Below are 17,119 nucleotides of genomic sequence, written 5' to 3'. Positions count from 1 at the left end.
GATCTAAACGTAAGACCAGAAACTATAAAACTCCTAGAGGAGAACATAGGCAAAACACTCTGTGACATACATCACAGCAGGATCCTCTATGACCCACCTCCCAGAATATTGGAAATAAAAGCAAAAATAAACAAATGGGACCTAATTAAACTTAAAAGCTTCTGCACAACAAAGGAAACTATAAGCAAGGTGAAAAGACAGCCTTCAGAATGGGAGAAAATAATAGCAAATGAAGCAACAGACAAACAACTAATCTCAAAAATATACAAGCAACTCCTACAGCTCAATTCCAGAAAAATAAATGACCCAATCAAAAAATGGGCCAAAGAACTAAATAGACACTTCTCCAAAGAAGACATATAGATGGCTAACAAACACATGAAAAAATGTTCAACATCACTCATTATCAGAGAAATGCAAATCAAAACCACTATGAGGTACCATATCACACCAGTCAGAATGGCTGCGATCCAAAAGTCTACAAGCAATAAATGCTGGAGAGGGTGTGGAGAAAAGGGAACCCTCTTACACTGTTGGTGGGAATGCAAACTAGTACAGCCACTATGGAGAACAGTGTGGAGATTCCTTAAAAAACTGGAAATAGAATTGCCTTATGATCCAGCAATCCCACTGCTGGGCATACACACTGGGGAAACCAGAATTGAAAGAGACACGTGTACCCCAATGTTCATCGCAGCACTGTTTATAATAGCCAGGACATGGAAGCAACCTAGATGCCCATCAGCAGATGAATGGATAAGAAAGCTGTGGTACATATACACAATGGAGTAATCCTCAGCCATTAAAAAGAATACATTTGAATCAGTTCTAATGAGGTGGATGAAACTGGAGCCTATTATACAGAGTGAAGTAAGCCAGAAAGAAAAACACCAATACAGTATACTAACGCATATATATGGAATTTAGAAAGATGGTAACAATAACCCTGTATACGAGACAGCAAAAGAGACACTGATGTATAGAACAGTCTTTTGGACGCTGTGGGAGAGGGAGAGGGTGGGATGATTTGGGAGAATGGCATTGAAATATGTATAATATCATATATGAAACGAGTCGCCAGTCCAGGTTCGATGCACGATACTGGATGCTTAGGGCTGGTGCACTGGGACGACCCAGAGGGATGGTATGGGGAGGGAGGAGGGAGGAGGGTTCAGGATGGGGAACACATATATACCTGTGGCAGATTCATTTTGATATATGGCAAAGCCAATACAATATTGTAAAGTTAAATAAAATAAAATAATAAAAAAAAACACAAAGAAGACTTCTGGGACTTCCCTGCTGGTCTAGTGGTTAAGAATCCGCCAGCCAATGCTGGGGACATGGGTTCTATCCCTGGTCTGGGGAGATTCCAGACTAAGCCCCTGGACCACAGCTACTGAGCCCACGTTTTAGAGCCCAAGAGCTGCAACTCTTGAGCCCTCGTGCCTGGAGCCCGGGCTCTAGAGAAGCCACTGCAAAGAGAAGCCCTCGCGTGTCAACTAGAGAGCAGTCCCTGCTCGTCACAACTAGAGAAAGCCCGCACGCAGCAAGGAAGATGCAGTGTAGTCAACAGGAAATAAATACATAGAAAATTAATTTTTGAAAAAAGACTTGTGCACTGAAAGCAGGTTGTTCCATCAGTACACAGAGCCATGTGGCACTGGCGTCCTGACTGTGAATGTCCCTGCGTGAAAACTGTCAGTGGGGCCAGAAGCCCCGGCCAGGGTCTGGTGCAACCTGCTCTGGGGGCTGTAGCATGGAGGCCAGTCAGGTGGAAGCGGCCTAGAATCTTCTATACTCCCTCTGACGGGGGTGGCAGATAGATGCTAATGGGGTACCTTGCTGTCCTGCACGGCTTAGTGAATGATCTTTGGGGCGTGGAATCTTCTGAACTTGAGGCACCTGTTTCTCATTTTGGCAGGCTGCATCCCCTTGACATTGGGCTGGACTTCCGGGAGGGAGCGTGGCATTTTTACATTGAATAGACCATCCAGTCTTCTTTGCTGGCGGTTAGGAAGCTCTGTGGGTGGTAGAGAAGAGACAGAGCACCTCTAGGAATCATGTGGGTACCCTGGTCCAAGTACACTGACCACTTGCCACCTCCTTCCCTTGGGAGGGTGGGCGCATCTGGACAGACTTGATCTGAAGAGGGCACCCAGGGGGTTCAGGGTACATGGCTCAGGAACCGTAGGTGTGTGAAGAGTTATTCCAGGCTTCCGGGCCTTCCCCACTAGTTTCTAGAGTGTTCTACAGATTTGAGACCTGGCTTACTGTGAACATCCTGTTAGCTCACGCGTGCCTGCGTCTGTACTTGCTGATTATTTGTTTGTTTAGCTTATTTACAAGCAGAATGATACTTGTCTAGCGCCTGGTGTTCACTTGTGGCAGTTCATTGTAGCTCTGTGAGTTCTGTCATGGAGTCCTGAGTCAATATTTTGAAATACTTGAGTGTAAGAGACTAATAACCAATTCCATGGCCCTGGAGAATCTGTGCAAACAGTTCACTGCCCCTGCTAGATGTAAGCGTGGGGAAGAACGCCTGGTCTTAATTATCTTCGATGTTTCCTATGTACCTTCCCCTTAGCAGCCAGCACATGCCGTGTGCATAGTAGGTGCTCTCTAGATGTTTATGACTGGACATGTGAAAGGTATGGATGTGCGTTTTACAAGAAGAGCTGCGCCTGGAACGTGAGTCTATGGCTGGAGTGTTTTTATTTGCTCCTCAGGCTGTGTCTGTCATGTCTCTAGTGGTTCTGCTGCTTCTAGTCGGGCCCTACGAGATCTTTAATTTTTGCCTTCTATCATTACATAATAATAGGCTCTGCACTGTTTTGTGATTTGTTTGTTTGTTTCTGATAATGGCAGTACAAATACATCTCCTGAGTCTTACAACTTTGACTAACACTGCCTGGGGCTGACAGGCAGAGACATAGCTGCTTAAGTAAGTAAGTAAGTGTTGGTTGCTCAGTCGTGCCTGACTCTTTGTGACCCCATGGACTGCAGCCCACCAGGCTCCTCTCTGTCCATGACATCTTCCAGGCAAGGATACTGGAGTGGGTTGCTATTTCCTTCTCCAGGGGATCTTCCCAACCCAGGGTCTCCTGCGCTGCAGGCAGATTCTTTACCGACTGAGCTACAAGGAAAGCCCATAGCTGCTTAGTGTCACTTAAGTAAAGATTGATCCGGCCAAGGTGTCACCCAGACTTGGACAGAGTTTGCATATTTTATGTCAGCAACACAACATACGTGGCAGCCTCAGCAGCGAGCTTTGTACAGGTAACTAGCAGAAGAGAATCCTGTTCTGGGCAAAGTCATGAGGCTAGGTACATCTCACTTCCTGTAGCTCTAGAGCTGTTATCTGCCCCTGAGGGGCGATGTGGTCCCAGACTTGGGTGGGTCCCACAGCAGGCTGACTTGGCACTGATGTGAGTCAATATGGGAAGAGAGGAAGTGTCATGGGGAGAGAGGGGTGGGGAGACAGAACGAGAGGAAGGAAAGATACTGGGGTGGGGGGCGTTGCCCACACACCTGCTTCCAACTTTACCTAGAGTCCGGTGCCGGGCAACCTGGGTCAGCTCCCTGGGTGGCAGCGGCTGCTGGCCCACGTCCTCTACTTTCTCCTGGTGGATTAGGGGCGCCCCTCATCCTCTGGTTCCTAGGCAGTTGGCTTGATACCACATCTTCTGCTTGTCCTCAAGGCAGTGTTTCTGTTGTTAACTCTGAAGCACACACACCAAAGGATGCTCCTAAGATTATCACTGCCCCAGGGGTTCTTTGAGGATGGTAGTCAATTTGTACCAATTTGTCCAAGACTGCACACGGGAGTGGAAGTCGTGTGAGAATGGCACTCTGTAGGAATAGCCAGTCTGTTTTTTTTTTTTGTATTTTAAGTAAGCTATTACAGACTTTATTGCCTCTCTGAAGTCTATACAGACTTTATTACATAAGCACTTTATTAACAAGTTACTTTTGATACATCTCACAGTGATTACCAAACAGTCACTAGTAATAGTCCCATGGATGAGCCTTGTTGCTTCAGAAATCAGAGCAGGAAGGCAGAAGGCTCAGAGGCGAGCTAGCTGAGAGCAGCAGAGAACCCTTGCTGCAGGTCTTACCAGTGAGAGAGGCAGGACAGTTACTGGGCATCATTGCCAATAGCAGTCTGTATGGTCAGGTGTTTCTTGACTCTGGAGAGAACCAGGCATCCAGGCCCTCGGAACATACAGGTTTCTGGAAAGCTTTGGAATTCAGATAATTTTCTCTGCTTTAGGCAAGTTTTTCCAATCCTTGAGCAATCAAGTATAAGATGGGATTCTGCTGTCTTTCCTTCTTCACAGCACTTTTGAAATGACAGAGTAACAAATAAATCTGTTCTACTTTTATTATTAGTTTTTTTAACCCAAGGGGCTGTGTGGCTGACCTCTTGGGAGCTCACAGCTGACTTTTGCATGGCTTAGGGCTTCCAAATGCAGGAAAGTAGAAGGCATATATCCTTCCTTCTCTTTTTGGAATCTCCAGTAACTTTTTTAATACCATTTTTCTTCTAATCATAAAAGTGATGCACATTCACTGTTAAAAAACTTAGAATAAGATAACCTATTAGAGAGATGTAAATAAAATTTGCTCATCATCCTGTTAATATTTTGATGCAATTCCCTTTTCCTGTATGTGATATTTTACACCGCTGAATGAAGAACTTACTTCGTGGGGTTATGAAAACACAGCGGTTGCACACTGCCTCTCGGCTGTGACGCTATCTAAAATTTCAGAACACTAACTTTAGCTCAGAATTAGTCTAAATGAGTTCTCACTGACATTTTACGTGTGTGTTGCTTCAATATCTCCCTTCACCAAAGCCTTCCCCTCCTCAGACTACTTTTTCCTCGAGAAAATGCCCAGCACCAAAGGGAATAGAACCTCTACTGAGTCAGCCAAGCATGATCTGTGGAATATTTGGAATGTTCCCTCCCTCATAGATGAAACAGCGTTAGTGCCGCTAGTTCTGGAATCCGGGCTCCCTGGGTGTCAATCTCAGCACCTGCTTAACCTCACCGAGCATCAATTCCCAACTTTGTTTAAAATAGATAAAGCACTTAAAACAATTTCTAGCACCTGGAAAATACAGTGTTAACTATTTTTATCGGTGCATTGTCACTAATCCAATATAGTAGGAACCGTGAGAGGGATGGTGCTGATGTATGATGAGTAATGATGAGAAGAACAAAAGTACTTTGAGATAATTTCTCAGTTATTTGATGGGGGGATGCAGTTGTCTGTGCCTGATCTATGTTGAAACAAACAAACAGTGTACTGTATTTGGATTAGATCTGGTTTTATTCATACCCTCCTTTTTGTAATGCTCAGGTGGTCACCAGTAAGAATCTTCTGAATTGTGTTCTTTCAGCTACGCTTCAGAACTTTTTAAAGTGTACTTTGCTTACTGGCAAAAGTATGTTCCAGAATCTTGAATACTTACTGTGTCAAGCTATAAACTCATTTAGTGGAAAAGAATATTAGAGACAAATTCCAGTGATGTACCACGTTATTTCTCCTAAGTATTAAACTTGCTATGTTAAGTCACTTTAGAAATAGAATTAAAAATCTACACGTGCAGATTCTTTAACTGTTTTGAATTGACATAGATAATTTTAATGTTAACCTTGCCACGATCATCTTTGCATGAAAGAACTATGGACTGAGGTTCGCTAACTTCTTGGATGAAAAGCTATGACCAACCTAGACAACATATTAAAAAGCAGAGACTACTTTGCCAACAAAGGTCCATCTAGTCAAAACTATGGTTTTTCCAGTAGTCGTGTATGGATGTTAGAGTTGGACTATAAAGAGAGCTGAGCAGTGCAGAATTATTGCTTTTGAACTGTGATGTTGGAGAAGACTCTTGAGAGTCCCTTGGACAGCTAGGAGATCCAACCAGCCTATCCTAAAGGAAATCAGTCTGGAACATTAATTGGAAGGACTGATACTAAAGCTGAAATTCCAATACTTTGGCCACCTGATGAGAATACCTGACTCATTGGAAAAGAACCTGATGCTGGGAAAGATTGAACGTGGGAGGAGAAGGAGATGACAGAGGATGAGATGGCTGGATGGCATCACCGACTCGATGGACATGAGTTTGAGTAAACTCCAGGAGTTGGTGATGGACAGGGAGCCCTGGCATGCTGTAGCCCATGGGGTCACAAAGAGTCAGACACGACTGAGTGACTGAATTGAACTGATGTATGGATGTGAGAGTTTGCCTATAAAGAAATCTGAGCACCCAAGAATTGATGCTTTTGAACTGTGGTGTTGGAGAAGACTCTTGAGAGTCCCTTGGACTGCAAGGAGATCCAACCAGTCAATCCTAAAGGAAATCAGTCCTGAATATTCATTGGAAGGCCTGATGCCGAAGCTGAAACTCTAGTAGTTTGGCCAACTGATGCGAAGAACTGACTCAGTGGAAAAGACCCTGATGCTGGGAAGATTGACGGTTGGAGGAGAAGGGGACGACAGGAGATGGTTGGATGGCATAGCTGACTTGATGGACATGAGTTTGAGTAAGCTCCAGGAGTTGGTGATGGACAGGGAACTCTGGCATGCTGCAGTCCAAGGGGTCGCAGAGTCAGACACGACTGAGCGACTGAACTGAACTGAACTGCCATGATCATACTACTTACCTATCTGCAAGGTTTTAGCCCCACTGTTGTATTTCTTTTTTATTTGATGAGCTTGTGATTATTCCTTAATCTAAAACTGTGACAAAAGCGAACGTGTGCTTTATCACCACAAAGGTAAATTTAAAATAAAGCAGTAAGGTCAACATCAACCCTGATAATAAAACTACTGAATAAGTTATAAGATTTAGCATCGCAGATGTCTTCGATGGTTGTGCTTGGAAAACATCTCACTAATGAAGCAAAGTTAAATTATTTTGTTTTGAGTCACTTGTAATAATTTCTTTCCCTTCCTGCTTCTAAAAAAAGAATGGAACTTTTGACTTAGTAAAAGCTATGTGAAATTTTGTAAGGGCCAGGGAAAGAGTTTCTCTGTCCGAACAGAGTTTCTGTCAATAATTGTTGAAATACTGGCCAATAAAATGGCCTTTAGGAGATTTGAATCAAATAGAACAAAAGCCTTATTCTTCCCCACCTATGATTTTTAATATTTGAATACTGTTCTCAGATAGTCAAGTTTTAGTCTGTTTAGCATTATTGGAAGCATTTCTTTATCACCAAATTAAATATGTGGACAGACCGTATCTAGAGGTTGACCAAAACTAAGGACTAGCAGAGAATACTAATCCAGCATTTTCAGTTAGGGTGCTTTAGTTTCCTTTGATTTTTTTTTTTTTTAATATACCTTTCAAAATTCTAAAAACATTTATCTGGAGCAAAATCAAGTAAGCTTTGAAGATCTTCAGATGGTGATCACCTTAGCCTGTGAAAAATTTGTCAGATTAGTATCATTTTTGTCCAATTAATACCAGAAACAAAAATAGAAAACAAACAAAAACCCAAACCAAAAAATAACTGAACAAACAAACTTTAAACTTCTGTGTTTCTTTTCATGAAAGTCACATCAATGTACATTCAGTTTGACAGCATTCTACTTTTATTTTCTTTCTCTGTGTTAATTCAGTAATTATTTTGATGGATTTTACTTACTTCCACTTTATTAGTGATGGGGTTCAATACTTATTATCTTTGCTTTTTCTATAGTTGAGGGCAATAGGGAATAAGGTACAGTTTCCTGATGTTAACTTATGAGAACCACAGACAGACTTATTAAAACATCCTTTTATTTATTTATTTATTTTAAATTTTATTTTATTTTTAAACTTTACAGTATTGTGTTAGTTTTGCCAAATATTGAAATGAATCTGTCACAGGTATACATGTGTTCCCCATGCTGAACCCTCCTCCCTCCTCCCTCCCATCGCAGCACTGTTTATAATAGCCAGGACGTGGAAGCAACCTAGATGTCCATCAGCAGATGAATGGATAAGAAAGCTATGGTACATATACACAATGGAGTATTACTCAGCCATTAAAAAGAATACATTTGAATCAGTTCTAATGAGGTGGATGAAACTGGAGCCTATTACACAGAGTGAAGTAAGCCAGAAAGAAAAACGCCAATACAGTATACTAACGCATATATATGGAATTTAGAAAGATGGTAACAATAACCGTGTGTACGAGACAGCAAAAGAGACACTGATGTATAGAATAGTCTTATGGACTCTGTTGGAGAGGGAGAGGGTGGGAAGATTTGGGAGAATGGCATTGAAACATGTATAATATCATGTATGAAACGAGTTGCCAGTCCAGGTTCGATGCACGATACTGGATGCTTGGGGCTGGTGCACTAAAACATCCTTTTAGGCCAATGAATGATCATAGCTTCCGAGAAGTAGGTGAATGGACTTACTTGAATATTATTTGCATTTTGCCTATTTTTCAAATGTGTTTGATTTGATTTGATGTATTGATTTGATACATTTGCATATTGCAAAATGATCACCACCTTAACTTAGCTCATAGCTCCATCATGACACATAATTCTGTTTTGTGTTGAAAGTATTTAAGATGTGGTCTCTTAGCAACTTTCAAGTATGTGATAGAGTATTATTAGCTATCATTGCCATGCAGTAGATCCCCAAACTTTAAATATAGTCTCTTTGGACTGTTTTTGTCTGTTTCATGTGTAATAGTCGATAATAAGTGCAGTTTGCCTCTCTTGGTTTGGCCTAATTAAAGGATAATATAAAGGGCTTAAAATATGTTTGGTGCTTTTTGGGCCAATTTTGTGGTGATTTCGAGTCTCTGACTTGCTTGCTGGGATTCGGTTTAGCTTGTATCTTAATAAGTTTCTTGGTTATCTCCACACCAGTTGCTGCTTCCCACCTTGGTCATCTCAACTCCTTGCTGGGTTTCCAGCTCTCTCCTCCAGCCAAGACTCTCCCCTTACCATGCCCACATCTGATGAAGTTATACATTCAAGCTCTCACGTTCTGATTCTCTTCAGTCTGAAATGTCCTTTTAGCCTCCTGTCCATTCATGTTCATTAATTCCTTCTAGATCGTTGTCTAGATCATTGATTCAAAATTCATCTCATTCAAAATCCAGCCTCTTTTCTGTGACCCCTGTTTTAACTTCAGATCCTCTTAATGTTGTTTAGTTTTAGCCATGTTATCATGAATTCGTTCACTTACCTTTTTATAATTAAAAAACCCCCCAAATTATAAGCTTGTTGAAAGAAAGCTTATCAGGTGCCTTTACTTTGATGCATCAAAGGTGTCTAGTGTGACAGAGGGCCCTCAACAGCGTAGTGGGGGAACTGGTGATTTGTGGTGCTCGGAACTTTTTTTTTAGCGGTGGAGTCAGTAGGGCCTTCTTTCCAGCTCCCTTCACTTTTGCTTTGCTGTTTCTCATGCACAGCTCTATGATGGACAGTACATCACGAGTCTACTTACCTGAATCTGCCAGGGAATTCTTACCTGTATTTTTCTGCGGATAACATTTTTCTCCTGAGCAATGACATAAAAAGTATTTCTCAAACATTTAAAACCAAGGCCCCTTTGGATCAATCTGAGAACCTCACATCCCCCCGAGAGACAATATTCTCATGTATCCTCTGAGAAAAGGAAGGGAGAATCCTTTTATTTTCTCCTAATTATAATTGATACGACTCTCCTCTTACTTACTGATGTTGAAGGTTATTACTCTAAAATAATGGCTGCTTTTTAGGCCAACCTGATTACATTCATAAATGTATATTTAGGATATGGAAGGAAAAATTGTATTTGTGGAGAAAGTCTCGCTAAACGAAGGGGTCTTGGTTTTGAAGTTCATCATGGTTATTTTTAGTTATATTCATTTGTTAAGTTCACAGCAAACTGGGAAATTCTTAAAGAGATAAGAATACTAGGCCACCTTACCTGTCTCCTGAGAAACCTGTGTGCACGTCAAGAAGCAACAGTTAGAACTGGACATGGAACAACCAACTGGTTCAAAATTGGGAAAGGAGTACAACAAGGCTGTATATTGTCACCCTGCTTATTTAACTTATATGTACATTGTGTGAGATGCTGGGCTGGATAAATCAAAAGCTAGAATCAAGATTACTGGGAGAAATATCAATAACCTCAGATATGCAGATGATACCACTCTTAATGGCAGAAAGTGAAGAGGCACTAAAGAGCCTCTTGATGAAGGTGAACGAGAAGAGTGAAAAAGCTTGCTTAAAACTCAACGTTCAGAAAACTAAGATCATGGCATCCGGTCCCATCACTTCATGGCAAATAAATAGGGACAAAATGGAAAGAGTGACAGACCTTATTTTCTTGGGCTCCAAAATCACTGCAGATGGTAACTGCAGCCGTGAAATTAAAAGACGCTGACTCCTTGGAAGAAAAGCTATGACAAACATAGATTGCATTTTAAAAAGTAGAAACGTCACTTCGCTGACAAGGTCCATATAGTCAAAGCTATGGTTTTTCGTTAGTCATGTATGGATGTGAGAGTTGGACCATAAAAAGACTGAGCACTGAAGAATTGATGCTTTTGAACTGTGGTGCTGGAGAAGACTTGAGAGTCCCTTGGACAGCAAGGAGATCAAACAAGTTAATCCTAAAGGAAATCAACCCTGATTATTCACTGGAAGGACTGATGCGGAAGCTCCAATACTTTGGCCCCCTAATGTGAAGAGCTGACTCATCGGAAAAGACTCTGATGCTAGGAAAGTATTTCCAGTCAAAGTAAAATCCAAAATTATTTTTCATGACCCTCTGTCCCCAAAAAGTTTTCAAACTGAAATATATTTGTCATATAACACTGTGTGAGTGTAAAGTGTACAATGTATAGATTTGATAGCTTTATGTGTTACAGTATAACTGACATTGTAGTGTTAGCCACTGTCTCTATCATACCACATAATTATCGTTGTTTTTTTTGTGGAGGAAAAATTAAGATCTAGTCTCAGCAAGTTTGATGTTTATAACTCGCTGTTGTCTATAATTGCTGTACTGTGCATTAGATCGCCAGGATTTATTTATCTACTAGTTGCAAGTTTGTATCCTGAAACAACATCCTTCCGCACCCCTGATAACTACCATTTTATTCTTTTTGAATTTGGCTTTTCTTAGATTCCGCATGTATGATAGCATACACTATTTGTCTGTCTGCTTATTGCATTTAACATAATGTCTTCAAGGCCACCCATATTGTTGCAAATGGGAGCATTTCCTTCTTTCTCATGGCTGACTAATATTACACACACACACACACACACACACACACACAGTATTGTCTTGATCCATTCATCCATTGACTGGCACTTAGGTTGCTTCCATTTCCGTATCTTTGCTGCTGTGAACAGCGTTACAGTAATCATGGGAGTGCCTATGTCTCTTTGCTATCTTGTTTTTATTTCCTTTGGGTGTATACTCCGAAGTGGAATTGCCTGATCACATGGTTGTTCTGTTTTTAAGTTTTTTGCGAAACCTGCGTGTTGTTTTCCTTAGTGGCTGAAGCAGTTTACATTCCCACCAACAGCGTACAGGGGTTCCTCTTTCTCCACATTCTTGGCAATGCTTGTTACCTCTTTTCTTCCTGATGATAGCCATTCTAACAGATGTGAGATGATAGTTGATTGCAGTTTTGACTTGCATTTCCCTAATGGTTAGTGATGTTGGTACCTATTTGTGTACCTGTTGGCCATTGGGATATCTTTTTTCGGAAAATGTCTCTTTCGTTCCTCAGCTAGCTTTTAAATCAGATGTTTGGTTTTTATTATTGAGTTATATGAGTTCTTTATGTATTTTGGATATTAACTCCTTATCCCATATATGGTTTGCAGATATTTTCTCCCACTCTATTTTCATCCTTTTCATTTTGTTGAATGTTTCCTTTGCTCTGAAGAATTTTTTATTTTTGATTTCCATTGACTCATACGCTTTTCTTATGATTCTACTGTTGGCAACTTTTAACTCCTAACATTTCTCTGCTGGTTGTGGAATCACAAATGCCATCCAAAATGAATGCACAATGCAACTTTTCCCGGACTGTGCCCATAAGTGCCCTTGAAGGGGTCATGCTGATTGGTGGAAATGGAGAACTTTTAATTGCATGAAGAAACCTACCATTCGATGTCTCCAACATTCATTTTCATTTTGGGGGTGAATGCAGTGGTTTAATAAAGTGTACATTGAAAATACCGATCTTGCCTACAGAGGAGTCCTCTTTACTTCAGGCAGAATGGTGTCTCAGCAGTAAAGAATCTGCCTGCAATGCAGGAGACGTGGGTTTGATCTCTGGGTTGGGAAGATCCCCTGGAAGAAGAAATGGCAACACACCCCAGTGTTCTGGCCGGGAAAACCCCATGGACAGAGGAGCCTGGCAGCCTACAGTCCATGGGGTCACAAAGAGTCAGACACAGGTGAAGGGACTGAGCAGGCACACACAGGGTATCTCTACTTGTTGGGGAGAAAACTCCTAATACAAAGGGCTTGGGATCATCTTATTTTGGGATTGTTTAGTGACTGCCTGTTTCCAGCTGGTTTATTTTTCTAAGAATACATTCTTTCCTCTCCTGCTTTCCAACTCTTGACTTGTATGTGTCCATACAGAGAAACATCTGGTATTCTGAGAATTTTATTTTTGGTGGCAACTGAATATTTTTATAACACTCTTATTTGTATTTTAGCTCCCAAACATAATGGAGCACGATTAATAAAGAGCAATTTGCAACTGTACATAACATACATGATTTTGTATGAGTCTGATTGAATGTTCCATGAGGCTCTGTGAGCATAAACGAGAATTTCTCTCTAGAAGCACTCATGAGCTTCTGGCATCATGTCACTTTCACTTGTCATTGTGTACTTAGCACAAAGACTTACAGTAAACCTTGAATGAATGGTAAGATGTGTATAGTTCCTAAACATGACTTGTACGTGGCTTACCAGCCTCTTCATTTTTTATTTAGAAATAAATACATGAAATGTTCGCATGGCCAAAGTAAGTTCATAGTTGGATTTTTATGCATTCAAGAAAATAAATAGGGGATGAAAATCAGTTTAGTGTTGGGGTGATTGAAACTATGATGATGGGTTAGATGGAGTAAATGAAATTAAAATACAAGAATAAGTCATACATCAAGAATTAATTTGAAGTATCACGTTATACATTCAAGGTGATGATGAAGCAATTGAATAGAAGTTTGAAATATGAAATGCTATGAGGATAGTAGATTGGAAAAAGTAAGTTGTTGTTAGAATATCCAATTGTTGTGGTCTTTGCCTCTCAAAATTGAAACAACAGCTGTACTACATTTATAGAGAATAGTCTTCACTATTTATAGCTTGAGAACCAATGTTATAAGCAAGAAACTATGTATTAAGATATTTATAGCGATTTTACTTCACAATTTTAGATGCTTGGAAGTCTGATGTATCTAGTTTTCAACAGTTTTAGAGTTAGACGTGTGCTGTGCAGAACCCTGCAAAAAAATTTTCTAAAAGAACAGTTGCAAGAAATTTTTCTGCTAAGAGGGGCCAGAGGTCACATTTTCCAGGGAAGAGTTTTTGCAAACCACTTTGGTGGGTTTTGAGGAGTTTGGGTTGACATGAGGGTCATCTGGACATAGTAGATGAAATCAATTTCACGAAGACAAGTTACAGTTGATTAGAACGGATGGTGACTGTGCTTTGGTTAAATCCCTCATTGTGCAATAAGGTATAATTGTAACTAGATGAAAATGCAGTGGCTTGTAGAGGCGGGTGTCTGTTATATAAAGAGTTTTCTATTTCTGTGTCAGGTTTCGGACAGAAGGCTGCTTCAATAGCAGGGCTTGGGGATAGTTTTTAGAGACATTTCATGGTTGAAATGTCTCTCTGTGATTGTTTGCTGTAATAAGACTGGTGCCAGGACTTTAGAGTGTTCCTTTAAAGCTTTTTGAAAAACTGTGGGGGACATTGTGGTAGCCAGTTTCATGACAGTGTGAACGGGAGGCAACAAACCTCTATCAGGCTGTTAGATGCTCCATACGTATCATGTCTTCAAATGTGAGAACCCCAGCACCACTTTCACTAATTGTTTCATTTAGGCATAACTTGTCTCCCTAAATTAGATGATTAGTTTCATGTATATTGAGATCCTGTCTTGGATTCCATGTTTCTATGTTGGTTGTTCTTACAGTGCTAGGCAAGTTGTAGATGATCAATAAGACTGTGCTAATTCATTTGGAAAGGTTGGACCATAAGCAGGTGGCACTCCTAGCTGCATGATTGATAGTCTTTGAAAGAGTGTGTACACAACTGGATTTCTATGGACCTTCTTCACAGTGGACCCATAGAGTAGTGGTTATAAGCACAGACTCCGGAGCCAGGCTATCTGAGTTCAAATCCCAGCTTTTTTCAAATATTGCTCTGTGACCCTGGACAAGTTCCCCAACCTCTCCATGCAACAGTTTCCTCATGTCAGTGAGGATGGCAGGACCTACTTGGGGTGGATGTAAGGATTACAAGAGTTAACACTTGAAGAGTGTTTAGAACAGTGCCTGTTGGGACTTCCCTGGTGGTGCAGTGGATAAGAATCTGCCTGCCAATGCAGGGGACATGGGTTTGATCCCTAGTCTGGGAAGATTCCACGTGCCACAGAATAACTAAGCCCGTGCACCATAACTAGTGAGCCAGCGTGCTGCAACCACTGAAGCCCGCATATCTAGGGCCCGTGCTCCACAACAAGAGAAGCCATTGCCATGAGGAGCAAAGAGTAGCCCCTGATTCCTGCAACGAGAGAAAGCCGGCACAAAGCAGTGAAGACCCAGAGCAGTTAGAAGAAAAAAAAAAAAAAAAACAGCACCTGGCACTGAATCTGTATATCAGCTTGCTCTGCTTTCTGTTCATCCTCAACTTGTTAGCCAATAAGATTTAAAGTAATATTTACTTTTAAAAATTGTGTTTATGATCTGAAACAGATGGAGGTCATTTCAGAGAAACCTGTGCACAGGGATAACAGTCACTATCAATGGCATCATCTTAAATATAAAAGACAGTGGTTGACTGGTGTGATGAATAAATTTGCATGTATTTAAGCAATTATATGGATGTGTGAACACCAAGTTAGCATAAATTAACTCACAGGTTAATGCATGGAAATAAACCATATTGATTTGGTGCAACCTCTTCCTAGGACTTGACAAGGAGTCGCAGTAAATGGGGGATTGCTACCTTATACATAGCCCACACATTCTTTGGTGTAATAAACCATGACATTCCTTTTAGCTGTTATCACATCCGAATGGCCAAATCATTAAAGGTTAGTTCCGTTGGTATATTGAAGTAAGATAAATTTTGACCCAGAAATGGATACTTCTTGTATTCCAAACACTGAGTAAATGCATATTGTTGTGTTTGTTTAAGAAAGGCACTTGTTCAAGAATATTCTGAAATTATAAGGAAGATTTTACTTAGTGTCTGTGTGATTTGTTAGCCAGATACCCAGATTGGTGTGCAGGGAGAGAAATTCACGTGAAACTTTGTCCAATCAGTTCTTTACCTGAGTGGTTCAGAGATGAAAGAAAGCAGAGTGGCCATTCAATGAATTGGTAGAATAGATTTGTTATTGTTGTTTTGTTATGTTTTAAAAAAACAGATGGAAACCCAGGTTCTAGTTCTGGCTCGGCTGCTGACTGCCTGATCCTAGACAAGTAAAAATAGTCCCAGTTTGTGAATTGAGGAGGTTGTACCAGATTGAGGTGGTTGGACCTAAGGCCTCATCTGACTGTCATGTTCAGCGATTCTGAACTTAAAGAATTGCTTGAAAGTCCTTGTAAAGGGGTATGTACTATAACCAGTTGAACTCGGGTCATAGAATCAGTAAAATTCTATCTATCGTGAAAATGTCTTCAATGTAAAGGAAGATACAATGTTGAAAACCAGGCAAAATCAGGTAATTGCAATGAAAACTAAGAAAAGGTTTTCTGAACAAACCTAATACTGTGTTTTTCTTTCTTTGTTTTTGGCTGTCCTGGGTCTCTTTTGCTGCGAGGGCTCTCTCTTGCTGCGGAGCATGGGCTTCTGTAGCTGTGGAGCAGGGGTGTAGTTGCTCTATGGCATGTGGAACCTTCCCCAAGCAGGGATCAAACCTGTGTTTCCTGCATTAGCAGGAGGATACTACCACTGGAACCCCAGGAAAGCCCCTAATACTGTATTTTGGTGGTGGTGGTGGTTTGGTCGCTCAGTTGTGTCTGACCCTTGCGACCCCATGGACTGTAGCCCTCCAGGCTCCTCTGTCCATGGGGATTCTCCAGGCAAGGATACTGGAGTGGGTTGCCATTCCCTTCTCCCATTTTGTATTTTAAATTATGCTATATATTATACTTTAAAATGTAATACTAGTAGCATGTTTAGTAAGCTGCGTTTATTGAGCAGCTGTTCCAAACCCAGGGAAGGATGAAGTTTGTGAAGACCTTAGTGCTCCTCCCCTCAAACAGCAGGGGAAGATGTTGTCTTTGAACCATAGGAGTTTATTATCTGTTCAGAGTTACTGATCTAATTATCTACTTTCCAAAGAATTTTTGCAATTTCAGTTAAGTGATACCTCGCACAAGGGCTTAAACTTTTTTTTTTTTCCCTTGCCTTTCCTTCTGGTTATTAAGAGAATAAATGATAAACAAGAAACCTCCGCTTTCCCTTTTATTCCCTAAAGGCAATCGTTTTTAAAAGTTTGTATCCTTTGAGAAGGAGAGGGACTATGGATGTGTATTCCGGCACGTGTGTTTACGTGTATTTGTGTGTGTGCTCAGTCACTGAGACATGTCCGACTCTTTGCAGCCGTCCAGACTCCTCTGTCCATGGGATTTTCCAGGCAAAAATACTGGAGTGAGTTGCCATTCCCTTCTCCAGGGCATCTTCCCAACCCAGAGATCGAACCTGCATCTCTTGCATCTCCTCCATTGGCAAGTGGATTCTTTACCACTGTGCCACCTGGGAAGCCCTTTTGCCTAAATAAGATCATCTGTATGAACTGTTCTCTAAGTTGCTTTTGAACTTAACAGAATAATGCCTTCCTTTCTCTGTGAATGCGTATGCAGCTACCTCAGTCTGTTTAAC

The 17,119-nt window shown here is 41.0% G+C and overlaps 1 protein-coding gene across 14 annotated transcripts in view; it reads left to right on the top strand.

Annotated features, from left to right (window-relative positions):
• The window catches only part of KIF13A (kinesin family member 13A), a 199,991-nt gene that overhangs the window by 19,466 nt on the left and 163,406 nt on the right, over nt 1-17,119 (top strand). The window lies entirely within an intron of this gene.

The sequence above is a fragment of the Bubalus bubalis genome, chromosome 2, assembly GCF_019923935.1.
Source record: "Bubalus bubalis isolate 160015118507 breed Murrah chromosome 2, NDDB_SH_1, whole genome shotgun sequence".
In the NCBI taxonomy this organism is placed as follows: Eukaryota; Metazoa; Chordata; class Mammalia; order Artiodactyla; family Bovidae; genus Bubalus; species Bubalus bubalis.
This window is presented reverse-complemented; position numbering and strand designations above follow the sequence as displayed.